This window comes from Lampetra fluviatilis, chromosome 19 (assembly GCF_964198595.1).
Source record: "Lampetra fluviatilis chromosome 19, kcLamFluv1.1, whole genome shotgun sequence".
NCBI lineage: Eukaryota > Metazoa > Chordata > Hyperoartia > Petromyzontiformes > Petromyzontidae > Lampetra > Lampetra fluviatilis.
Window position 1 is genome coordinate 8,138,724 of NC_136293.1, and position 27,942 is coordinate 8,166,665.

Consider the following 27,942-nt stretch of genomic DNA (forward strand, 5'->3'; position numbering starts at 1 on the left):
AGGCCGCCACAGCACAATGGGTGGGGTGGGGTGGGCTCAGTGCCGGATTCAGCTCGTGAGGGCCTCTAGCATTATTTATAAAGCGGCCCTATATTAAAAAACGCATAAATATTAAAACACATAACTTTTTTTAATTGCCTAGTAAAGTAATTATATTTTTTCATTTGCTATACAGCCAGATAATACGACAAATCGCTAACCTTAAACACCCAGTCGTTCGTAAAAATTGAAGGCGGTGTAGTACTATAGTAATAGAGCAAGTGCGGAATCACTAATTGATAGCTTGAAAGCATCTCGCGCGGGGCCCTTGAAAGTGCGGGGCCCGTAGCATGTGAAGCTACTCTTTCTACGAGGATAATCCGGCACTGGGTGGGCTAACTCCAAGTCGCAATCAATTTTGTGTCTCGCCTGCGGCAATGTTTAACACATCGCACCAGGTACTCATTTTAGGTCGAGTCAACCTAGGAGAGGCCCAGCACAAGTTCAGATAATCGCCACCGATGTTGGCCATGAGCAGGAATCGAACTCGGATCACCAGGTTCGAAGTGCGGTTTCCCACATCAAACAAATCCAGCTACAAAGATCCCCCCCGACGTGTAATCCTTAACAGGCACTTACACCTAAAAGAATCACACAGACACACAAATCTACTTAGCGATATACACATCATACATACACGTAACCAAACACACACACACACACGTGCCTCAACTGGAATATACACAGTCATATTATTCTGCTATCATACCGCGGATGATGTAGATGCAGAGCAGCAACAAGAATTTCACATTCAGGTGGCCAAGCCAGATAACCGCGCCAGGAGTAGTGGTATCGTTGTGACGTCTCCTTCGTATGTGTGGAACGGGGCATTGCGTCGTTATACGCTGCTGCTGTTGTTGTTGTTGTTACGGTCTGTTATGGATGCACACAGCCGCACACTACTACCGGAGAGTTTTGCATTTTCCGTTTAAAGCATCGGGTATCCTGCCGCATCTGCCACGGTTTGTGCAGTGGATGGGGTTCATCAGGGGGGACCGCCGCGTGAAGATCGCACCAATCATCGCCCCGCCCACCAAGAGCGCGGCAGGACCCTCTTGAAATGAGTCACGAGACTCATTGCCTTCGTGAGTTAAACAAGCGTCATCATAAGGGGCCATCCATTGAGTACGTACGCGTGGAGGGGGGGGGGGGTTAACCCAAACGCGTACGCGTGCGTATGGGGGATCGACTGACAATGTGCGTAGCATAGGAAACGGGGGGGGGGGGTGGTTGAAGCCTCGATAATAATTTGTCTACATTGGCCTACAAATGAGTTAGATAGTCCGGCGGTGGACTGGTTGCTGAAACACGTCAATATTATTAATCCTTGATCGTTTCTGCGTGGATTAAATATCGGACGTTCTTTAGGATTCGGGGGGGGGGGGGGGGGGTGCGTCAGGCGAACGTACGCAGGTGGGGGGGGGGGGGAAAGTCCGCGTGCGTACAGGGAGGAGGGGGGAGGGGTCAAGTTGACAGATTTTTGCGTACCGACTCAATGGATGGCCCCTAAATATAATGCGCACGTGTACACCGCAGACACGTATATTACACAAATGTTACATAAACACAGACGAACACGTTAACACATGCCCCGTGACACAAACAACGTTCATTTTATTTCACGTCGTTCAGCGCGAAATAAAACTGCAGCTAAAAATATGCACAATAGGGGCATATGATTCAAAGTGACAAGAAATATTAAATAATAATCATAGGAGATTTTTATTCGAAGCGGAAGTTGCTTTCCCTCCTACGTGCGGGGGAGGTGTTCATCTCCCCCTCGCAGCCCTAAGCCAGTGATGGAAATTCCACGTTCCCATGGCGGTGACAACCACTTACAGCAGCCTAATACCACGAGAATCATCGTGACCGTCACAGTCATTTGCTGACGCGACCCCTACCGGACGTCTGGTGAAAAATAACCTCTTGGCTTATCGGATTCCTCCTCCTCCAGGTCGAAATAAAGATTCCGATGCATTCGTTTCTTTTTACGATCAGTGGAAACAAGAAGATGCTCGGTGTATTCGGCACTTTGCTTCGTTGATCATTTCGTATTTTTTTTCATATATTAAATAACAACTTTGCTTTATGTAAACCCCCATCTCTCGCTCACTTTCTCGCTCACTTCTCTCGATGCATTCTTTATCCACTGCTGGATGGAAGCCTCCACCCCGAGCGGCCGCCCACCTCTCGCGGTGCCGCGAGCTGTCGGTGGGCTCCACGTGACGGCCTGCAACAAAAAAGATCATTCCGGCCCGGAATGCGGCCCTCTGTACAATAGCAGAGCCGAGCGGAGCGGAGCAACTGCATCGGAGTAATTTGATTCTTTCACGGAGAATTGCACCTATATTACCGACTCTCTCTCTCCAGCCATCATCATCTCTCTCTCCCTCTCTCTTATTCACTCTGTTCCAATCAAGCTTATCCACTCTCGTCTTCCTCGCTCACATTCCCTACACCTCTCCCTGGATTATCGCCTCTCCCTCCCTCGCTGTCATCTTGCTTCCTCTCTCTCCTTCCTCTCCCACCTTTCCTTCCTCTCCCTCTCTCCTCTCTCCCTCGCCTCTCCCCACCCCCCTCTCTCTCAATCCCCTCCCTCGTCATCTCCTCCCCGTGCCATTACTCCTGGGTTAAGTGGAGCTTACCGCTGCCCTTATCTCTGCCTACAATTTGTTTTGTCCTGTGTGGCTGTGTATTCCGTCTGTGTGTGAGAGAGAGAGAGATGGGGGGGGGGCGATAACGTAGTGGATAGCGCATTGCGTTCTCCTTCCTCCTGCCCTCCACCCCCCGAGTTACATTCCCACTCACGGCCAACATCAGTGGCGATTATCTCAACGGATTCCTGTCACAAACGAGTGCCGGGTGACGCGGCTGCTGCAGAGGTTAACTCGGTTCGAGTCCAGCGGTCCGCCCTGGTTAATACTGCCGTGTGGAATAACGTGCACGCGCGTTCCGCTGCACGACTTTGCGGCGGGGAGCTCCTGCGAGTGCCGTCCCCCTCGTGTGAGTTTCTTTTTTTCTCCCTCCGGTTTCCTCCCGAACGAAGCAAAACGAACACTCGACTTTAACTAAATAAAATATAAAACGCATTTGTCAAGAACACGGTGGGGCCTTAATATAAAAACATAAACAGGCGGCCCCCGTTTTGGGCAATAGCCCTTCTTCATCGCACATGAATGAGGTACGCACCATGACTCAGGACTATTGCCTTAAACGTCGCCGATTATATCGATTTTTTTTAAAAGAGGCCACGGCAGTTGGTGTTATCGATGAACTGTCGAGCCCGTGCTTGTCCACCACTGCCAGCGGCAGCAGCGGAGTCACCGTCACGTGACCGCTCAGCACAAACATCCCGGACGCCCGGAGACGCCTGGTTAAAACCACGCACCCTCGTGTGGCCAAGTTGAACTGCGATTCTCAACAACAACAAAAAATTAGTTTGAAGAGGTGAATTTCTGCCACGCTGCTTCGCGATATTAAATGTTTTATCGACCTAATCGAGGGCTCGTGTAATATCGCTCGTCACATTTCAGACGGCTAGAGGTTTTATTAGTGCAATAAAGTTCGGGCGTAAGTGCGTATTGAAATGGTTTTGCGCGAATGTTAACCTCCCACGCACGTGCTAACGCCCACGATCATCATCATCATGAATCGTACTTTGGGTCGGGCCTTTAAAAACCCTGTAGCGTGACTCCCATCAAGGGTAAGCCAATATGTGCCTATGGTATTTTTAAAAGTACAAAAGTAAATATCTTACAGCATGTACAGGTTCCCACGTCTACTGCGTAAACAACTCAAGTTCAATACTTCTTTTCTCACGGTTGAATAATTGATACCAATCTACAAACTGGAAACGAAGCTTGTGGTGTTTTTTGTCCCCCCCCCACCACCTCCTCCGACAGATGTGCAGGTGGAAACATTCTCAGAATTTCGTGGCCACGATAGGAGGGGGGGGGGGGGTTCCACACACAGCCCATGGCAAGAGCCGCACATGTGTATTCAGGCAGAGGGACGATGGTGGCAATGCGTGGGATGTGGATACACGATGGAGGAGGAGAACGACGGGCTTAAAAAGGGACATGGAATTTTGGAAGAGAACGTTTCGGGGAAAACACCGTAGGCGTGACCAGGGAGAGGAGGATGTGTGCAGGTAGCTTGTGATTGAGATCGGCATTGCAGGCAGTGGTGGAAACGAGCCAGAACGCCCCAAAATTATTCATCTTTTTTTTTATTTGACTCACAGATAGACCCCCGAGACTAACAGAGAGACCCACAGAGACCCGCAGAGACCCACAGCCACGCACAGAAACCCACAGACACGCAGAGCCACACACGAAGCGAGGCATCCTCCCCAGATCCAGCGCGGGTAGCGACGTACGGTGCGAAAGAAGTTCTACATACATACATTCCAGAGCCAAAGGGGGAGGGGGAGGAGGAGAAGAGACCTCTTCTTGTCAGACGTTGAAACGCTGTGAGAATGGTCTCCGCAGAGGATGAGTCAGCAGCGTAACAAGGGAGAGAGACCTGAAGGCGGATGTATTAGGGGATGAGGAGGATGATGATGATGATGACAAGGCTCGACTCTAGGGGTCTAAAAAAAATAAAAATCACACCTTGACCTCCGCGCCCCTCTCGAGCTTGTCACCTGGTCAAACAGAACACTCCCCCACCACCTGGGGTGCCGACCGGCAGATGGCAAACACGGGTGTGTGGCCGGCATCAGTGGCATCCGACCAACACGTGTAACGTTGCCCACGGTCACATTGCCATAAGACAAAACGGAAGAAGCGAGCGGGCAATGGGCCACGATCGACGCTTTACCGGAGACCGCTAACGAGACGAGCAATGTCGTGACGGTGATTATGGTCCGCTGCGTGACCCAGGAAAAGCCTCCCCCCCCCCCAAGTCTCATAATGCATCAACTTCAGCAGGGTATTGCCAACTCATTTCTTTAAGAACTGCTTTGTGTGTTTCAGTTTGTTGTCCTTCCTCGATGAGCACGGTTGTCTACGTACGGCGCGAAAGAGGTTCAACATACATAGCTGCCATTGGAATGGTTGGCAAATTCCAATCGTGGACGCTTTAACGATACGTTGACGCTGCTGCCATGGGTTGCAACGGTCAGCGCACACTCGTAATCCGAAAGGTCGCCCGGTCCTATCTCCCAGCGCGTATGGTTCAAACAATGGTGCAAGCTTTAATATTGTTTTTTTTATCTCACCATCTCTGTCCATCCACCCAGCGGTATATAAATGGGGACAGGCCACAGGTAACGCGTGCGCGTTTGTGGGGTAAAGTGTGGGTAACCCTCAGAAATCTTCCAAGGGCATCTGGTCAACGTGGAAGAGTAGACCAAGGTACCATTCCCTTCTGGAAGGGCCTCTCTAGAATGCCAGACAGTGGCGCGAGCCGACGTTTGCCCGGGGCTGGTGTCATCGCCCACTGCCGGCTGCGATGTTTGGCCAATTCCGTTAATGGATGGTTTAAGAATGGTGACAAACGGTGGCAGGAGAAAAGCCCGGATTGGAGTAAAAAAAATCTTCACCCAGGAATTCCTGAGAACCTCTCGGATTGATCAGCTGCTGGGGCTCCGCTCGGCGGCGATTAACGAGGCGATTTCGCTGCCCTCTGAGAGAGCTGGCAGATGCCTGAGCGGAACGCGAATCGGTTGATAAGAACACGCGACTCGATGAGTAAACAAAACATAGACTCATATTCTTGGGGTTTTTTTCGGTAAAGTCACGTAGGTAAAAAATAAAAATTCAAATTAATAAAAGTAGAATAAAAATAAAATAAAATAAAAATCACGACGTTTCGGAGGCAACACAAGCCTCCGTCTTCTGGTGGAACCGTCACAGCACGATAGCTGTATCGAGTAAAGAGAAATTCCAAGAAAACAGTCCTTGTATATATACTGGTTGAGGGTGGGAGGAGCCAAGGTAGGCCCCTGAATATTATTACATAGACTGTTGGGGCAAGTGCTGATTAGCGAGCACCTATTAAACGCCGGCACTGCGTACGACGGGCTGGTACGGTCCCTGCACCACTCGTGGCTGGGCCGCATTCGTCTCCCCAGCGCTGGTGCCGACACAACGCACCGGCTACTTGTCTGTGAGGCCGAATCGACGGAGGGGAGAGCTGGGGGCCCAGGACCGCTTCAGATCACCGTCACCGCTGTTGACCGCGAGCGGGAATCGAACTAGTGGGGGTCGCCGGGGTCGTGCCTCCGATGAGCACCGTTGTGGCGACATACGTTGCACTTGATGCAGCAAATCTGGCTGTGACGGTCCCACCTGATGACGGAGACTTGTGTTGCCTCCGAAACATCGTGATTTTTTAATTTTATTTTTATTAATTTTATTTTTTTTACCTACGTGACTTTACCGAAAGAACTAAGAGTATGAATCATTGCAGTCACGAAAGCTTCAAATCTAGAATTAAGTTGCAAAAGAAGTTCAGCAAAAGACATGAATCCAATCTTGATTTGAAGCTTTCGTGACTGCAGGAATCCATACTCTTTGGTTCTTTCGGTGAAGTCACGTGGGTAGAAAATAATAATAGATCACGACGTTTCGGGCATGACACAAGCAATCGTCTTCAGGTGGGAGATAGAAACAGGCTGCTGAAACAAGTCCTTATATAAATCCATACACGTAGTACAGCGCGCTAACCGCTGCGCCACCGCTCCCCCCCAACACACACGCGCTCGCACGTCTATCGCTCACACGCATCACAAGCTCGCACGCACGGCCACCCGCACCTCGCCCCAGCCATCACTCCACCACACATGCGCCGCCGCCGCCGCCGCCACCACCTCTCACTCCATCCAATCTCTCACAATTACGCCGTCATTTGCAAGTCAATACTTCGACTCGCTCCTCTAGCGTGCCGCTGCCCCGCGGGCCTGGCAGAAGTGTTGGTGAACACGCTGGGATACGGCGGGGCCGATTCATCTATCCATGCATCCTGTCACTTAGGGTTCGTAATTCCAAACGGAATATCACTCACGGGGGTCCTCGGTCATCCTCACAACCAATTAAGTGAAGACTGGCCAGTATGCCATCCGTAGGATCGTCACGACCATCGTCACCACTATCGTTATTGACCCCGAGCCATCCGCTGCTGGACGAAAGGCCTCCCCCCCCCCCCGCACAATCTGATCTCATCGCTCCATTTCCACGGCGGACGGTCACTCAACGCAACAACAAAAAACCAATCGCGTTCGACCCAACCGTGTCGCACGCAGCGGAAGATGTTCACACGTGGAACCGCAAACGGGTCACTTTAGGCCGAGTCAACCTCGGGAAGTAGGAGGTGGAGACGATCACGACCATGGGTCGACTCGGCCTAAAATTATTTGTTGGAGCGAGCAGCGTTCCTGGCGAGTGCTCTCCGAACTGGTCGCGGGCCGGTCACGAACAGCACCCACCGCGCCAGCCACACACCCACCGTGCCGGCCACACACTCACCGTGCCGGCCATACACCGCCCCGGCCACACACCCACCGTGCCAGCCACACACTCACCGTGTCGGCCACCCACCGCCCCGGCCACACACCCACCGTCCCGGCCACACACCCACCGACCCAACCACCTGCCCACTTCAATACAAACACTGACCAGCACGGTCAAATATGGTCAACCACCCCCCTCCCCCTACCGTGACTGATACGGCAGAGGGAGTTCTTCATCCAGCAGTTGAGTGATAAAGGGTCTCGCGTGCATTTGTTCTAATTCTATTTTCTCTTTTCATTTAGAGCCTATCCATTGAGTTTCTTTTTTTAATTAGGCCCCTCGTGAAAGGTGGAGGCTGTGTAAAACTTCGCCTAATTGAATGTATTCCCTACATGAAATTTTAATGAGCAAATCATTTTGAAGTGGGGAACATTACTCCACTTAAAGCGAATGTAAAAACGCACATCTCACCTTATAATTCGCGGTGTCTTTAAAACGGATTCATCGGTGGAAAATAAATAATCAAGGTGTGCGTCAATATTTGTTGTGCCCTTGAGTGGGATCATTTCATCACGGAAGTCTTTTAGTTCAGCCTGAACGATTAACTCGCGTAAAACCGTGCTCATTTCGGGCGATATATCTATGTGGAAACCCAGCGATGTTCACCTCGAATAAATAAAAGCGTTTGCAACTTTGATTATACTAAATAATAACCAGAAGAAGAAAAACGTCGTTTGTTTAGCAGGTAGAGCCTTGCCAGGCCTCAGGGCCGTTTTTTAAAGAAGGTCACACTGCGATGGGATGGTTGTTGGACTCAATTCCACGAATGTGAGTTTGGCTTCAAACCCTCGTGAGTGGCCAATTCCATTTCCACCACTGGCTCAGGACTGCGAGTAGCACATACTCGCTGAAGACTAAAAACAAATCACACACGCAGAGCATTTCCTCTTAATCATATCCGGGAAACACATAGCTGGGCGGAGGCGGCGACGGATGTGGCCTGGAATCCAGCACTGTGGGGGCGAGGAGGACAGCAGGTGGATCGCATAACCGAATGGGTCACAGGGCTATACCTAATAAATGAACTTGAACTTGAACAAGCGTCGCCGTACCCCGGGCTCGCCAGGAGAAGGCGGTACAGCCAAATGCGGGCTAATATCATCGTGTGTCGCCACCCACCCGCGTGCGTTCTTCTCCGGGTGATCCCAGTTTCCTCCCACACGTATAAACGCTCGTTAATTGGCTGAAAACATCTTAATAAATAGAGGTCCGCAGAACTTGGGCAATTGTTGGCAGCGCGCCGGCGACTCACCGCTGGGCTTGCTGCCCTCCCGGCTCATCTGTGGCTCCTCGGCATTTGAGAGGTGCAATTTGCACGGACGTCAGCGTCATTGAAACTAAACATATCTACGGCTTGAACAAACAACAACCAAAGGGTAAACCCAGCAGCTTGGCCTCAGAGTAAAACATTTTGTTATAATAAACAAAAATTTGGTGACACTGGAATGCCACCGCCGGATGCCGGGGAAAAAAATGCCTTGCAACCTCCGCACAGCAGCCCATGTTTTCCCCAATAACAGGATGCGAGGGACCGCGAGCACAAATTTCGCAGCGTGACGACATCGCACCTGGCTCCTCGCGCTCGCCCCAACTCTCGCCTCGGTCGCTCCGTGAAGGCGGAGAGAGGAAAGGAGGCACGGGAAGAGGAGCACGTGGATCGGAGAACACGTGTCACGCCAAAAGGATGAACCCCGGACACACTTCCGCCGTCCGATTCAGAGTGGGTGTTTAAAGACGCCCCAATGGCACGCAACACGAGAAGGGCCACCGTGTGGCAGCGTCGCGGTGCAAATGTTGCAATGTTAAGACGAAAAAAAATTGCCGCAAATTGGAATTGTACATAGCAAAGGTCCCACTCCCCCCCCCCCCCCCCACTGGCCGATTAAAACCACGTGCCATCACCCTGTTCCGTGCAGGGTCAGCTGCGACTGGCCATGCCCTTCCGAATAGCCTTGAGACGACCGGCACGGTTGGCTACATACGGCGCGCGAAAGAGGTTCAACTCACGTACGAGACGTGATTGAAAGTCGCTTTTCACGCGTGCGGCGCTGCGAGATGCCGCGGCACAAAGGGCGTGGTATTCATAGCAAATCATTATCGTCGTTATCGTACAGACGGCTCGGGAATAGAAGACCGTTCTTAATCAACGTGCACTACCTGCTGTGACACGGGGTTCGGCAACGCGGTCATAAAAAAAAACAGCAAGGTGCGTAAAGCAGCGTGGAGAGACGCGTGCTCGGAATTACACCATGCGGCAGGAGGAACACGTGGATTCGAGAATATGCACCAGTCAGCCATCACGTTGACCGGGCTGCTTGGGCACGACACGTAACGGTTAGGAGGGACGATGGCCAGTGGTCGAGACTAACCACGGAGTGACATCCAAAGGAGGGAACGCACCCCACAGCAGGTCCACCACGTATGTATGTGTGTGTGTGTGTGTTGAACTTCTTTCGCACCATACATAGCCAACCGTGCTCATTGGAGGTGCGGGGGAAGGACAACAACTAAGCACAAAGAGCAGTTCTAAAGAAAAGTGCATAGCTCCAGTAGCTTCCTTATATCGGCAGGAAGAGCGTTCCAGACGGCCGCAGAAGCGCATCTGAAAGCGCACGATGCAGCGATCTGTTCGATGGCTAGCCAAAAGCCGCTGCTGCGAGGATGACAGGAGTTCGCGTGATGATGGTTTATGCTCCTTGATGAGATCAGCAAAGTGGGAGGTTGGATGGGGGAAGGGGGGCAGCAGCTCGGCCTCGGCTCGAGCGTGAATCACGCGCGGAGGGAGAGTGCAAGGTCACCACGGGCGCAGGGGGAACTGCACGGTCGGATGCAGACGGCGAGCCGGTGCGGTCTAATGCCGTCACACGCGATTCATATCTTACACACTTAACATCTTACACACTTAACGACATCCGTCAAACTGAACAACGGTAGTCAAACTGGTGTCGGTAAATTCTTGATGCTGGGATAGTTCCCAAGTGACAAACAAAATGTAATAATGATTAAGTATTGTGGGGATGGGGGGGGGGATGTGGGTGTCGTCATTGGCGACTAGGTTGAGCCCATCGGCAGTTCCACTGCAGATCCGGGGTTAAATCACGGGAGGCTGAAACCCGAGTTTGAACCCGGGTTCAAGGTGGTGTTGGCTCATTGTTCTCGAATTTATTATAGGAGTCTCAAGACATTCTTGCAGGAGGGTCATGCTGGCGATGTTCAGGGAGTTATTTTAACGTTTCTGTGAATGTGAAACGTGGGAAAAATCAGGACATCCGAAGAAAACCCATGACCGCATGCGAAATGGGGTCACGAACACAAAATTGTAAATCTGCACAGACACCTGGCCAAATCGTAGCCGCACAGGCTGAGTGCTCATTAGGCACGGTGGCGGTGGTCTTTGCATGACCCACCAACCCCACCTCGGAAGCCCTAGATCATGGCCGAGCACCACCCCACTCACAAAATCAGAGGGACAACTCGGGATGACGTCATTGTGATTTCATTAGTCTAGACGAGCCTCAGCGAGCCTCAGCGAGCCTCAGGTCTTATTGTGGGGAGGGTCCTGCTACACTAGGTGTTTGGTCCATACCATCGGCGAGTGTTTTTGCCCAGAGCCAGTGGTGGCAAATTCCACGTTGCTATGTTAAGAGGACATCCACCGTTAACTTTCACACTAAGTGGAAATGTCAACAGGACTTCTCAGTGAAAGTTGGAAACTAAATAATATTTATTTTAGCAAATATTCGTTTTTCTTATTATTTAGAAGCGGCTTAAATTCCATCTCTCATGTTACCTGGGGCGCCACGTGGACCCTAACAGTGTTGGCACTACAAACATTGAATAAGATTGGTAAACACTGAGTTCTGGGTGTGTGCCAGTGTGGCAGTCTCCAGGTCATGGAGTGCTGCCACAAAACTGGCTGTGTTTTGGCCGGTCCAATTTAAACTTGGAATGAATCATTAAATTTAAAAAAAAATCCGATTTATCTATCCAGTATAATATAATACATACTATCCAGCCAGATGACCGAGCGGTCGAGCGAGTGGCTCGCAATTCGGAAAGGTTTGCGAGTTCAAATTCTGCTTGTTGTCGACTCGGCCCATCATCCCCTCCAGGGTCGATAAAAAAGAGTACCGCTTTGTGCGGATGTCAACAGTCGTTTTCCTATGGAGAGACTTGTCCCCACCACAGGCATGGGGAATACTCACCACTGCCCTCACGCCTATGAGCAAGCGATACACCCTGCCTTGCACCCAGCCATCTGTGCTGTCGACTTCCTACCTCTGTTCAAGTCCACGCTCAGGGTCCTTTCTTTCTGCCGATGACCGAATGCTGCACCTTTTCTCCGTGCAAGATAAACACCCCCGCTGTTTCCGCACAGCGCCTTGAGAAGCAGTCACGATATCGTGGTAGTAATAATAATAAATCCTTACTCGTGCAGGAAAGCCAAACCAGAGTCCAAAAATTGTATTTCAGGAGGGTCCTGCATCGGGGTAGGCGCACGAAACGAGAAGCGCAGTAATGTTTTTCGAATTCGGTAAAAAATATATATACATTTCAAGAACCACAATGCACTGCGTGCTGAATACGAGACGGCGGTCCTTAATAAGAAACGTCACGGAGTGGTCCTTAAAGAGCAGACCCCTTCCTTAGACCAACACAGAGACCCAAATAGAGACCATGAACTCGCACACAAACTGCCACCCCCCCTCCTCCTTGCGCAACGATCACCATCATCATCATCATAGTCCTAATAGACTCTTGGGGGCAAGTGCTGTTAGCGAGTAGCACCTACGAAGGCCGCAATAGCACAGGAAGGTGTGGGGTGGCCAGCATCACGCCCGGCCGCCTTCGCCTCCCGAGTGGCGAAGTTTACACACCGCACCAGGTACTCGTTTGAGGTCGAGTCGACATAGGGGAGGCCCAGGGCCAGTTCAAATACTCGTCACCGATGGTGGCCGTGAGCAGGAATCGAACCCGGAGCACCGCAGCGCGCTAACCACTACACTACCGCTCCCCACACCATCACCACCGTCACACCACCGTCACCACCACCTTCACCCATTACCACTCTTCCTCGTGCTGCTCCCCATGCCCAACCTTCCACACGCCCAGTCGACACGCAAAGAGGTCCACGACACGACTCCTACTGCGTAATTGTCTCCTACCGACTGCCCAATAAATTCTGTGCGCACATGCACCCCCCCCCATCACTTCCCCCCTCTCCTCCCAGCACACTCGCTGTTTTTTCCTGCCCAGGTAATTTACTTATTTATGTTCTTACCATCACAACTGCTATGGCAACAGCAATAGTGTCATAACAAGTCGTCGTCAGCATCTATAAAAGTCTTACCATCATCATCAGCAGCAGCAACAACACGAATAGTAGCAACCAACACACATCGAAGACAGCTCCAACATCATCATCAGTTAGCAGCAGCAACAGCAACTTCATCAGCAGCAGTTGTAGCAGTAGCAACAGTATCATCGTTGCATCAGCAGCAACTTCATCTGCAGCAGTTGTAGGCAGTAGCAACCGCATCATCGTTGCATCAGCAGCAACTTCATCTGCAGCAATTGTAGCAGTAGCAACAGCATCATCGTTGCATCAGCAGTAACTTCATCTGCAGCAGTTGTAGCAGTAGCAACAGTATCATCGTTGCATCAGCAGTAACTTCATCAGCAGCAGTTGTAGCAGTAGCAACAGTATCATCGTTGCATCAGCAGCAACTTCATCTGCAGCAGTTGTAGCAGTAGCAACAGTATCATCGTTGCATCAGCAGCAACTTCATCTGCAGCAATTGTAGCAGTAGCAACAGTATCATCGTTGCATCAGCAGCAACTTCATCTGCAGCAATTGTAGCAGTAGCAACAGTATCATCGTTGCATCAGCAGCAACTTCATCTGCAGCAGTTGTAGCAGTAGCAACAGTATCATCGTTGCATCAGCAGCAACTTCATCAGCAGCAGTTGTAGCAGTAGCAACAGCATCATCGTTGCATCAGCAGCAACTTCATCTGCAGCAGTTGTAGCAGTAGCAACAGTATCATCGTTGCATCAGCGGTAACTTCATCTGCAGCAGTTGTAGCAGTAGCAACAGTATCATCGTTGCATCAGCAGCAACTTCATCAGCAGCAGTTGTAGCAGTAGCAACAGCATCATCGTTGCATCAGCAGCAACTTCATCTGCAGCAGTTGTAGCAGTAGCAACAGTATCATCGTTGCATCAGCGGTAACTTCATCTGCAGCAGTTGTAGCAGTAGCAACAGTATCATCGTTGCATCAGCAGCAACTTCATCTGCAGCAGTTGTAGCAGTAGCAACAGTATCATCGTTGCATCAGCAGCAACTTCATCAGCAGCAGTTGTAGCAGTAGCAACAGCATCATCGTTGCATCAGCAGCAACTTCATCTGCAGCAGTTGTAGCAGTAGCAACAGTATCATCGTTGCATCAGCAGCAACTTCATCAGCAGCAGTTGTAGCAGTAGCAACAGCATCATCGTTGCATCAGCAGCAACTTCATCTGCAGCAGTTGTAGCAGTAGCAACAGTATCATCGTTGCATCAGCAGCAACTTCATCAGCAGCAGTTGTAGCAGTAGCAACAGTATCATCGTTGCATCAGCGGTAACTTCATCTGCAGCAGTTGTAGCAGTAGCAACAGTATCATCGTTGCATCAGCAGCAACTTCATCAGCAGCAGTTGTAGCAGTAGCAACAGCATCATCGTTGCATCAGCAGCAACTTCATCTGCAGCAGTTGTAGCAGTAGCAACAGTATCATCGTTGCATCAGCGGTAACTTCATCTGCAGCAGTTGTAGCAGTAGCAACAGTATCATCGTTGCATCAGCAGCAACTTCATCTGCAGCAGTTGTAGCAGTAGCAACAGCATCATCGTTGCATCAGCAGCAACTTCATCTGCAGCAGTTGTAGCAGTAGCAACAGTATCATCGTTGCATCAGCGGTAACTTCATCTGCAGCAGTTGTAGCAACAGCATCATCATTGCATCAGCAGCAACTTCATCAGCAGCAGTTGTAGCAGTAGCAACAGTATCATCGTTGCATCAGCGGTAACTTCATCTGCAGCAGTTGTAGCAGTAGCAACAGTATCATCGTTGCATCAGCAGCAACTTCATCAGCAGCAGTTGTAGCAGTAGCAACAGTATCATCGTTGCATCAGCAGCAACTTCATCAGCAGCAGTTGTAGCAGTGGCAACAGTATCATCGTTGCATCAGCAGCAACTTCATCAGCAGCAGTTGTAGCAGTAGCAACAGCATCATCATTGCATCAGCAGAAACATCATCATCAGCAGCAGCAGCAACATCATCATCAGCAGCAGCAATCTCACAACATCAGCAGCAGTTGTAGCAGTAGCAACAGCATCATTGCATCCGCAGCAACTTCATCATCAGCAGCAGTTGTAGCAGAAGCAACAGCATCATCATTGCATCAGCAGCAACTTCATCATCAGCAGCAGTTGTAGCAGAAGCAACAGCATCATCATTGCATCTGCAGCAACATCAGCAGCAGTTGTAGCAGTAGAAACAGCATCATTGCATCAGCAACTTCATCATCATCAGCAGCAGCAGCAACAGCAGCGTCCTCATCAGCGACTCCACCGAACCCGCCGCATTATAAACAAAGTCAAGGTCAGCGACCTTAGCGTCGTCGATAAACCGCGCAGACCGCGAGCCACTATCCGAGTGAGCGCCCAATCCATGCCAGTATTGGAAAGTGTCAAAGCAATCACAAAGATAAAGATTCCTCCCCCCCGTATAGCCTCTTAACAAACCGTTGGGGCAAGTGCTGTTCGCGAGCATCTGTTAAGGCCAGCACGGCACACGAAGGAGTGGGTGGCCAGCACCATGCCCGGCCGCCTTTGTCTCCCCAGTGGCGATGTTAAAACACATTGCACCAGATACTCATTTGAGGCCGAGTCGACCTACAGGAGGCCCATGGACCGATTCAGATAATTGTCAACGGTGTTGGCCGCGGGCGGGAAATCGGCTTTGTGGCGCAGCGCGGAAAACCGCGACACTGCCGCTCCCCGCGTGCACAAACACTCGTGACTCGTACTGAATACATCGGGAAGCAAATCGGAGGTCCGCCCAACACACTGAAGAAAACCACAGCTCTCTCGATTTCCTGGACAGAAGCCAGCGATCAAATCAATAGAATTACCTTCGCCAGACTCATTTGCAAGAAGGCCCTGTTGCTCTGTGGGTGGTATTTGACCAATTACAGATATGAGCGTTTTGGCATCACGTGGGAATGAACTGGAGGCACCGGAGAAAACCCCACCACGCACATACGAGGGAGGAACCACTCGGAGCAACGCTCAGTTTGGGGGGGATTCAAGAATCATTTGCGGTGCCGCCTTTATCCCTGGCTTCGGAGCAGCCAGCAACAACGCTACGTCACCTTCAAGTTTCATTTTTTTCATTTATTAGGTATAGCCCTGTGAGCCATTCGGCTCTTGAATCAGGTGCAACCGCAACAAACACAAAAACCAAAAACATGAACAAGAAAACATCTTAAAGTGACTATGTGACTAAGTGCAAACAGAAAATCCAAGAAAAGACAGCAAAATATTGCAGAAAAAGCACTGTGTGCAAAAATCCCAGTGGGATGCAAGTCAAACAACAACAACAACAACAACCACAAGACAACTTAGATTAAGGCCATCAGCCTAACTCTGTACTGCAACAAACAAACATGGCCAAACAGAAAATATTCGATTTAAAGCTTTCGTGACGGCAGGGATTCATATTCTTGGTTCTTTCGGTAAAGTCACGTAAAAGGGAAATAATACAAATATTATATTATTTTATTATGTTTTACATTTTGTATTTATTATTTCCCTTCTACGTGACTTTACCGAAAGAACCAAGAAGATGAAACCGAAAATACTTTTCAAAAATCACCTGGTGCATCGCTGGGCACTCTCCCACCCATGCGCTACGGACCAGGCTCAAGCCGCTTGCTTTCACTTCCGAGAACCGACGGTGACATGGGGGGACCAGCGTCGCAGCGCGCAGCACTCAAGCGGGAAGACTCAGCCGCAGCCAAAAACAGCAGCCCAAGCGGTCCGAAGCAAACTTTGGAAATCGCTTGAAAATAAATTAAGGCCCATTATGTTTCAAGACGAACAATTACCAAAGAGGCCGTGTTAACAAAACCTAATATTGACCCTCCTGACACCAGCTTTTGGCGAAAACACATTTACAGAAATCCGATTGCCAGCTACCCCCCCCCATCGCCTCCCTTTATATGCGACGTAATTAAACACGTTTGCCCGCCCCGAAGGGCAGGTCACGGTACTATTACATGAAAGACTAAACTTGATGCCTTTTGCAAGGCCTTTTGCAAGGCATCAAGTTTGCATTAACCACACGCGTAACACTTGCGGCCACAACATTCAAACAAAACAAGCTCTGATGATAATAGTGATATACGCGTGTGTGCTTGCGTGTTTTGCCACGAGTACCGTGTGTGGTCAATGCAAACTTGATGCCTTGCGAAAAGGTATCTACACTTGGGTGTTTAAACGTCTTAACGCCCGTGTAATTACCATCGCTTTTATTGTATACTGCTGGCAAAAAGGTCTCGTAAATTAAAACGTTCACGTTAGTTTACGGAGTTTGGGTAAAGCACCATAATCCCCGTTGCAGTTTAGGCTCTTGCGTGAAAAGTGAATGTGTGTACATATAGTAGTTGTATACATAGTCATATACAGTAGAACCCCTCTTAACGTCAGTAATTGGTTCCATGAAACTGGTCGTTAAGTGATGTGGTCCGCTAAGCGAGAATAGGAACTACGCGTTAAAGAGGCTTATCCGTTCCGATAGCATCGAAAGGTACCCCCTCCTTTTTCACCCAAAAAACACTTCATAATATTTCAACAACGGATATGAATACATAAAAAATACTAGTAACATAAAGCACGTAATATCAAAAGAAATATGGTAAATCAATCCAATAACTAATATTTGCTGTACCTGCAGCAGCCCCCCATTAAGAGGGAAATGGTAGGTAAGCGAACACATTGGGCTCCATCTTGCTTTGAAGCGTTCGTGACTGCACGAATCCATACTCATAAGTCACGTGCTGCTGCTCGCAGCAGACATCGCAGCTGTCGCGATTTTCACCTGAAGACGGGCGCTTGTGTTGCGTTCGAAACGTCGTGATTTATTTTATTTTATTTCTACATTGGGCTCTATGGAGGGCCCCGTCGTTAAGCGATTAGTCGTTAACAGGAGTGGTTGTTTCGAGGGGGTTCTACACAAAACTACCACACACCACACTACACATTGGGCTCTATGGAGGGCCCCGTCGTTAAGCGATTAGTCGTTAACAAGGGTGGTTGTTTCGAGGGGGTTCTACACCACACTACCACACACCACACTATATATTACACATTGGGTTCTATGGAGGCCCCGTTGTTAAGCGATGAGTCGTTAACAGGGGTGCTCGTTAAGAGGGGTTCTACTCGATTTGCCCATCACCAAATCACGTGTTCGTGCAGTCGGGCCACGATGACGAATGCTCCGTATATCCCAACCGAGTGATGCGCATGTCATTTTTTCTCTCCATTCACACTCTTGCGAACGACGCGACGGGGGGCCGGGGCGAGGGGCGTCTTTAAAACGTCCGCAGCGGAGTGCGATCACGGTTCAAACCGCACCGCTGTATTTCACCAGGGCGGCCCCCCCGGGATTCGAACGGTGACCACCTCTGCGACGAGCGAGCGAGCGAGCGAGCGGGCGCGCTGCCGCTGGGCCGCGCCGTGTCCAGGTCACGGCCACCGAGCCCCCAAACGTTATTGGCGAGAGCGCTCGGTAATTTTGAAAATGTGGGTCACCGGGCGTTCCACGCGAAAAGCAATATCACACACGCGAGCCGCGCCACGCCGCCACGGAGCACGAACGGTGCTTCGCGCAGCATCATCATTACGATTAGGACGTCCACGAAAGGGAGGGGGGGAGGTGGGAATGAGACGCAGTGACAGTCGTTGGAATTTATTCGTTGGTCGAAACATTTTTTTTTCTCCATTACGACTTGCGACAGCGCCGAAAGTGGCAGCAGCAGCATGGGAGGCGAGCGCCGTGAAGCGCAGCACGGCGGTGCTCGTCACCCGATCGCGCGGCGTGGCGCGCGGGGCCGTCATCAATAATGCAGCGAGACGCGAGCTCGCACACGGCATTGACATTCCGCGCGGACTCGCGCTGCTGCTGCTGCTGCTGCTACTACTCAATGGGCAATGCGGAGTGGGGGGGGGGGAGACGCAGGGTGGTGGTGGGTGGTTGTTGATTGGGGTGTTGGTGGTGGTGATGGTAATGCTTGGGGTGGATGGTGGTGATGGTAATGATTGGGGTGGGTGGTGGTGATGGTAATGATTGGGGTGGGTGGTGGTGATGGTAATGCTTGGGGTGGGTGGTGATGATGATTCAATTGGTGGTGGTGGTGATGATGCTGGTGAGTGGTGGCACAGTGGTAAGTAAGTATACTGGGCTACGAACCGGGTGAGCAGAGTTCAATTACCGCTCATGACCAAGAAGATTGGCGAACATCCGAACCAGTCCCAATCCTGGACTTCCGCTTTGGTCGACTCAGCCAGATATCTCCCTCCCCCCTCAACTCGCTTTTTAAGGGATTACATCTTGAATCATTGCCTCACTTGATACAGCTAATCTGACTGTGACGGTCCCACCTGATGACGGAGACTTGTGTTGCCTCCGAAACGTCGTGATTTTTGTTTTTTATTTTATTTTACTTTCTACGTGACTTTACCGAAAAAACCTAAGAAGATGATTCCTTGCAGTCACGAAAGCTTCAAATCTAGAATAGATATTTAAACATCAGCACTGGGGATGCAAAGGTGGCCGGGTGTGGTTTAGGCCACCCAGCCCTTTGTGTGAAATGGCAGCCTTCATAGGTGCTCGCTAACAGCACTTGCCCCAACAGTCTGTTAAGGCTATACGGGGGATGTGTTCGTGTTTGGTAGCAATTGGGGTGTCGATGGCGATGGTGGTGATGGTGCGAGAGGAGGATGGCTTCATATTGAGGCTACATCGTTTGTCTGGGTCAGAACGGGGGAGACAAAGACGGCCAGGCCTGGTGTTGGTCACACCTCTGCAGCAGCACTTGCCCTAACATCCGGTGAGGCTATACGGAGGTATGTTATCTTTGGTGATGATGATGGTGGTGGTAGTGGTGTCAGTGGCGTTGGTTGGTGATGAAATTGAGAAGACTTCCCACACCACAACACGAGATGGGACTAAAAAAAAACTCCGTACAGACGAATTCAAGAAACCGCTTTCCGCATTGCCACCTCGCATGCAGCCCAGCATATTTTGGGTTTGATTCTCACAAATCTCTACGTGATCCACCAACCCCCCCCCCCCCCCCCCCTGCTTCCAAAGCGCTGGATCACAGCCGCACATTGCCACGTCTGGCCCGGATACATTATTGATTGTGCCGCGCATGAGTTATTCATGTATCTTTGTGTAGCCCGGCCTGGCCTGCGTTTCCTTTAACTGAAAACAAATAGACGAACTGTGGGGAGAAGGATTTATTTTTCTCCTACATATTTATCATATTCTCTGCATTCATAAGATGCTGCAAGAAAGACACATCACAAATGTTGTGCCCGGTGTCAATAAAGCTATACCAATCTGGTCTCCCACACAAAATATTTTTGGGGCAAGTGCCATTAGCGAGTAACACCTAATTGAAGGCCGGCACGGCACACGAGGGCGTGTTGGTGGTGGGTGGCCAGCACCACGGCCCGACCGCCTTTGTCTCCCCAGTGGCGATGTTTACACACCGCACCGGGTGCTCATTTAAGGCCGAGTCGGCATTGGGGGGAGGGGCCCCGGGCCGGTTCGGATCACCGATGTCAGTGGCAACGAGCGGGAATAGAACCTCGGGTCGCCGGGCTCATAGCGCAGTGTAGCGCTACACCACTACACTCCCCCCCCCCCCCCACACGCGTGCACACCTACCGGATTATAAGACGCACACCCCACCCCAACTTGTATTGTAAAATACAGGGAATTAAAGTGCAACTCATAATCTGGAGGAAAATATAATCTAAAAAATTATGATATACTTTGTACATAAATACATATACATAACTACTGCACACGCACAAGATACATACACATCCACACCTACAAAAACGTTTCCCCGTGCAGCCTTTGTAGACTGTTGGGGCAAGTGCTGTAGGCGAGCACCTATTAAGGCCGGCAGGGTGCACGAGAAGGCAGGAGTGGTCATAATAATCTCGCTCATCAGCAAGGTCGTAGGGAGGCCTTCATCCAGCAGTGGATTGATAAAGGGGCTGTACGCATACGACGTGTATGTATCCCTCTCTTAGTCCCACTAGCTCGTTGGCTATGAGATGTTAAGTCCCTCGCCTGGTGTACAGGAGGTCGTGGGTTCGATCCCGACCCTGACGCCTGCTGTATATTTGGAGTTTGCAGTGTCTCTCTCTCTCCTCGTGGTCGCGTGGATTTTTCTCCGGGTCCTCCGGGTTTTGCCTCCACATTTAGAATCAACATCACGAATTCGGAGTATTCGGCTGCTATAAATCTCCACACGAGGAGCCGACACACTTCGTTGAGCTGTCATTTGTGGCCAGTTCGCTTCTGAAAAAGAGCTACATCAAGTTTCAAGTTTCATGTATTAGGTCAAGCCCTGTGAGCCATGCTGCTCTTGAGTCGGGTGCAACCGCATCAAACAAAATATGAGCAGAGAAACATCTTAAAGCGACGACGCGCAACAGAAACATCCTGGATAAACCAGCAAATCTTCCAAAAAAACGTATTACAACGCTGTGTGCAAAAATCCCAGTGTGATGCACGCCAAACAATAACAGCTATAATAAAATTTTGATTAAAAAAACATGGCTTAACCATATGTTTTCAAAATCATCAAAATAAAGCTATAAAAACAATGTAACAGCAGTAATCATAGAAACTGCGATTCAAATTTAACAATAAACGATATACATAACATGTACGACCAAACTTGCAGCCATAGCTGGCAGCATGACACTCCCAGTGTATGATGTGTGAGTGAGTCAGTGGTATAGTGTGAGTGAGTGTATGATTTGTGAGTGAGTCAGTGGTAGTGTGAGTGAGTGTATGATGTGTGAGTGAGTCAGTGGTAGTGTGAGTGAGTGTATGATGTGTGAGTGAGTCAGTGGTAGTGTGAGTGAGTGTATGATGTGTGAGTGAGTCAGTGGTAGTGTGAGTGAGTGTATGATGTGTGAGTGAGTCAGTGGTAGTGTGAGTAAGTGTATGATGTGTGAGTGAGTCAGTGGTAGTGTGAGTGAGTGTATGATTTGTGAGTGAGTCAGTGGTAGTGTGAGTGAGTGTATGATGTGTGAGTGAGTCAGTGGTAGTGTGAGTGAGTGTATGATGTGTGAGTGAGTCAGTGGTAGTGTGAGTGAGTGTATGATTTGTGAGTGAGTCAGTGGTAGTGTGAGTGAGTGAATGATGTGTGAGTGAGTCAGTGGTAGTGTGAGTGAGTGTATGATGTGTGAGTGAGTCAGTGGTCGTGTGAGTGAGTCAGTGATCGTGTGAGTGAGTCAATGGTAGTGTGAGTGAGTCAGTGGTAGTGTGAGTGAGTCAGTGGTAGTGTGAGTGAGTGTGTGATGTGTGAGTGAGTCAGTGTATGATGTGTGAGTGAGTCAGTGTATGATGTGTGAGTGAGTCAGTGGTAGTGTGAGCGAGTGTATGATGTGTGAGTGAGTCAGTGGTAGTGTGAGTGAGTCAGTGGTAGTGTGAGCGAGTCAGTGGTAGTGTGAGTAAGTGTATGATGTGTGAGTGAGTCAGTGGTAGTGTGAGTGAGTCAGCGTATGATGTGTGAGTGAGCCAGTGGTAGTGTGAGTGAGTGTATGATGTGTGAGTGAGTCAGTGGTAGTGTGAGTGAGTGTATGATGTGTGAGTGAGTCAGTGGTAGTGTGAGTGAGTGTATGATGTGTGAGTGAGTCAGTGGTAGTGTGAGTAAGTGTATGATGTGTGAGTGAGTCAGTGGTAGTGTGAGTGAGTCAGCATATGATGTGTGAGTGAGTCAGTGGTAGTGTGAGTGAGTGTATGATGTGTGAGTGAGTCAGTGGTAGTGTGAGTAAGTGTATGATGTGTGAGTGAGTCAGTGGTAGTGTGAGTGAGTGTGTGTATGATGTATATAGCTCAGTGGGCCTTACCTGGTAAACATAAAAGAGTTCTCTCGCGTCTCTCCTGCCTCGACTCGCGCACATCACCCCGCTCTTTGCAATCAAAGTCAAATTTGGTTTCCCCTTGGCTGTAATGAGATTTCTCCAAATACTCGCGAATTGCAGAAACAATCCCTCATCTCGCATTCCGCGCTCCGTCTCCCTCCGCTCGCCCCCTCGGCACTCAACGTTACCGCGACAGGGACCGGTAACCTCGTGTTGATGATGATTATTGTTACGAAATTCGTGGTCCAAATTGGCTACGTAAAAAAAAAATACACGCAGAAATTATCGCTCCCTGCGGCGTGAAACGCGGCAGGACCCTCCTTAAAAAGAGTCACGAGACTCTTTCATGGGTCAACAAGCGTATTCATTTTATGATAACAATGCTTCTTCTGCAGCTGGTGTTCGTGGTGGTAGTGGTGCCTCGTGATGCCATTGCTGGGTGGGTATATGGGTGTGGGGAGCAGTGGTGTAGTGGCTCGCGTGCTGCACTACGAACTTGGCCGACCCGAGTTCGATTCCCACTCACGGCCAACGCCAGTGACGATTATCTGAACCGGCCCAGGGCCTCACCACCGGTGTGGTGTCTAAACATCGCCACTGGGGAGACAAAGGCTGCCACCCACCCTCTCGTATGCCGTGCCGGCCTTCGTAGGTGCTTCTCTTCCAGCACTTGCCCCAACAGTCTGTTAAGGCTATACGGGGGATATTTGTCTTTGGTAAGTGATGATGCGACTGTTGCCATAATGATGCGACTGTTGCCACCACTGCTGATGATCATGATGCAACTAGTGACGGTGTTGGCTGATTACATACTTATTCTAGGGATGCTGCTGCTGATGATGATGATACTGTTGCTGCTGATGATGATGATACTGCCAATGTTACTGCTGATGGTAATGGTTGTGCTGATGGACAAGCCGATGACTGGTACCAGCAGTGTCAAGATCAGCCTCTGTGGAGGAGGTTCAGTGAAGGACGCTGCTGCGGAGTTGGAGGCAGTCGCCCTCCAGCAACAACAGAGGGCAGAGGGGCGACGCTCACAACAACGAGCGGAGCGCCGGGCGGCTAAAACGCAGCCAGTTGGCACAGTCGAGAGCACAGCTGGTGCATCTGCCAGTCATCTCAGCCAGTCAACCCACGGCATCTGCTGGGTCTGTTCCGTGACCTCCTCCTGCCCGCGGGCCTTTGACACTTCACGCAGCCCCAAAGCGCACCGAGCAAGGCATAAGCACCACGGTCATGTCACCACCACTTAGTGGTGGACGGCGGTTGTTGTTGTTGTTGGCTGCTGATGATGATGCTACAGACACGATTGCTGTGCATGCCGATGATAACGAGTTAACTCTCAGCTCATCACCATCATCAGCCATCAATCTATGCACAGCCACTCAATGGGAACACGCATTGCCATTGTTGTTGTTACTGCTCTATGTCGCTGTTGGTTATTGATCACAAATCAATTATTGATCACAAGCAAACAACAAAAATTTGGATCATCGAGTCTGTGACCGCCAGAGCGTGCATGTATTCACTGGTGCACACAGCAAACATTTGTTTTACACCACACACACACACAACAGCAACAACAACAGACAAAGATCGCCCTGATAGCTTTCTACAGATTGTTGGGGCAAGTGCTGTTCGCAAGTGACAATGGAGGCCAACCACCCGCGGTCGCCTTTTTGCCCCCCCCCCCCCCCCCCGAAGATGATTACGCGCACAGAAACAAAGCACTCGTTTGAGGCCGAGTCGACCTAGAGGAGAGAGGCCCCACATTTGCCAGTTATCAGCCGCGAGCAGGAATCGAATTCGGGTCGCCGAGTTCTGCAGAGCGGGGCGTTGTTAGCCGCTCCACGAGCTCTCCCCCACATATTGCGTGGGCACGCAGTATACACATGCAACTGCATGTACACGTGCACGCGGAAGTACACACAGGAACACCGAAAACGTCCTCATCCTGTCACTCGCCGGCCGTTCTCACACAGCTGTGTTGGTTGGTCATTGGACAGGCCGGTTCGCACCTGTTCTGAAGGCATGCTAGTGTCGACCCGGTGTGGGACTGGATCGCTCTCCTTCAATGCACTGTGTGCGTAAGGGAAGTACAGAACGAGAGAGAGAGAGAGCGAGAGAGAGAGCGAGCGAGAGGTGGGGGTTTACATAAAGCAAAGTATAATTTTTTTTTTACAAAATGATTAACGAAGCAAAGTGCCGAATACACCGAGCATCTTCTTGTTTCCACTGATCGTAAAAAAAAAGTAAAGTGCGCGCACGCGAACACACGAGTCGTGGTCCGCTCTTGCGCAACACTTGCAGGGTGCGAACACTGCTGTTGACGCACCAGCACTTTGTTTCCCGGACCCCCCCCCCAGCCTTTGTCTCACCCCCCCTCACTCCCCTTCTCATATTCCCTATTTCCCACTCTCCTCTTTCCCACCAATATATATCTCTATGGGTCTCTCCCACACATCATGGGGGCTTTCCACAATCCCCTGTGCATGCCCCTTGTACCCAACTTCCTTTCCAGCGCCCTTTCCTTCAGTATTTATATGGGCTTGGTCCTTTGACCTTTTCGTGACCCCACCCCTACCGACCTCCCCCCCACACTGAATCCTAACGTCCTTGGACGAACCCTAGATATGCATGAGGAAACACACGATAGGGCGTGTGTGTGTCGTACAAATATATGGGTACCCACCCATAGGAATGGTCACGTTTCCGCCAGTGGCCGAGGGTTGTTATGAACGGGATATTAGCACCAAATGCCGCAAATGCTCACAACGTGAACGATCGAAAACTGGCGCTGCCCAAAAGGCATCGGTCCTCTCTCTCTCTCTCCGGACACCGCTGCCAAGTCTGAGCCGGAGCCGCCTCTCGTAACATCGATTCTTTATTACAACGAGAGCAGACTGACGGACGAGATTAGCGAATGCATTGTTTCTCTCTGGATATTAAAGGAGGACGATATCCACAAAGATCCGTTGTAATGCGACTCGTTTCATAATGGTTTCAACTTGTAACGCGCCACACAGCGCTCGCGCGAGGAGGAAACACAGACGAGCAGGACAGGCAGCAGCAACCAACCCACCACGCACCCACCCACCACCTTGTAGTGTTCATTTGGGGGAGGGCAAAGTTAAACGATCCATGGTTTGGAATTCGAAGCCACAATCGCACAAGTGGTTGAAGTGGTAGATTTGAAGCTTTCGTGACTGCAAGGATTCATACTCTTAGGTTTTTTCGGTAAAGTCACGTAGGTAAAAATAAATAATAGAAATAATAATAGAAATACAATTATAAATCACGACGTTTCGGAGGCAACACAAGTCTCCGTCATCAGGTGGGACCGTCACAGCTAAATTTACTTCACTTGATACAGTAAATTTAGCTGTGACGGTCCCACCTGATGACGGAGACTTGTGTTGCCTCCGAAACCTCGTGATTTATAATTTAATTTCTATTATTATTTCGATTATTTTTATTATTTATTTTTACCTACGTGACTTTACCGAAAAAACCTAAGAGTATGGTTGAAGTGGTCTTGATTTAACCTCTCATAGCAAACGTGAGATAGCAAACAAAATCCATTATTACCTTTGTTGTTGTTGTTGTTATTATTGATAATGAACAAAGGGCATTGTGACGATCATTGTTGTCGCGGCATGCCGCCACTGTGGCCTTGTACGCGGAGGGCTCCGTCCGTCTGCTACTTTAGCTCCTCAAGTTATGAGAAGAACGACTAACTCAAGTCAATAGCTGTACGGTGATGATCATGACGGTCAAAATAATGAACTCAATCGGAGTGTGATGATACCAATTTTGATAGATATTTGTCACTCGCCCATCTCTCCCATTGGTGCCTGTGTAATGAGCGACTTCGTGTAGAGGGTACTCTTCTTTATTCCACGTACGGCACAGCACAGGCCAACGTCATCGGCTTCCTCTCCAAGTACACACTGAGATGTTACGTTCTACAGACTACACACACGGTCGATCACACGGCGGGTTCCACCCTTCCGCTCCCGGTCTAGCCGCTGGCTGGCGGCGTGCCGGGGAGGGCGGTGGAGCTCGGCCGGAGATCCGCCACGTGGCCGATCGACGGAGAGAGATGACGGCGAGCAGCGACGCAGTCCGGACCCAAGACTCCACGCACCGACCCCATGTCCTCCTCCGCCTCCGCTTATATAGCCGCAGGCGCGGCTAGGCTCCGCCTCCGGCCCCGCCCTCTCGTGGAACATTTCTAGCCGGTTCTCGGAGTTTCTGGGCCGGGCCTGCCCTTCACCTTTGACCTCGAGACCTTCCTTTTTGGGGATTGGATATTTTTTTTAATGGTGCCTGTACACGTGCTTCCCTTTACCAACCAATAGATGTCACCATCTCATTACACCTGTAAGCGAGCAATTTTAACCAAGGAATCTACATTTAATAACTCTGTCATTCTTTCGGTACATTTTATAATGTTACCCACTCTCCAGATCTGCTCATGGCCTCTCTCAAAAACAAACTTCGAGATGCTTTGGAAACGGAGAAATTTTTCGTTTGCAAATGTTTCCGTGCACAGCTTATCCTTGTCCACCAGTTGCAGGCCTTGGCCAAGGTGTAGCGATCCTCACGAGACCCCACCAGACCGGTGCGCCCATCTCCTTCTTAAATGGAAAAGTGAGACAAGCCGCAGGAGCACGACTGTGGCCATGCAACCCAAATAATGGACCGTATAAAGTAAACAAGTCGACGCGCTCCTTCAAATGGAGATGGTAGAATAGCTAATAGACACGAACTCTCCTCTGAAGCCCTCTCGCCATACCCAGCAGCTGACCTCGACATTGGCATTTTATCTCACCTGAACAAATCGCTGCTGCCATCATACGCAAGAGTGGATACCGCCGCCAGGCCACCCGCGTGCCGTGCCCAACGCCACGTCATGACGTCCGTGATCGGCCTCAGATCACGTGGGTCCACGTCAGCCTGGGCCTGCCGCTTGGGCCGCCTTCGCTTTTAATTCTTCGACGTATTTCATAAGCGGGCGTTAAATAATTGACGGGCCGTTTGGCGGTGGAGATTGTGTGCGGTGTGCACTCCCGACAGCTGCGGTCGATTGCACCTCTCGTGAGCACGCACGCGCGCGACGGCGCTATTAATTTGCGCTTAGACGTGAGTCCAGAAAACAAAATGCT

At 50.2% G+C, this 27,942-nt stretch overlaps 1 protein-coding gene across 1 annotated transcript in view; it reads right to left on the reverse strand.

The window, feature by feature from the left end:
- Window positions 1-27,942, reverse strand: part of LOC144937602 (alpha-1,3-mannosyl-glycoprotein 4-beta-N-acetylglucosaminyltransferase B-like) — a 125,012-nt gene that overhangs the window by 54,650 nt on the left and 42,420 nt on the right. The window lies entirely within an intron of this gene.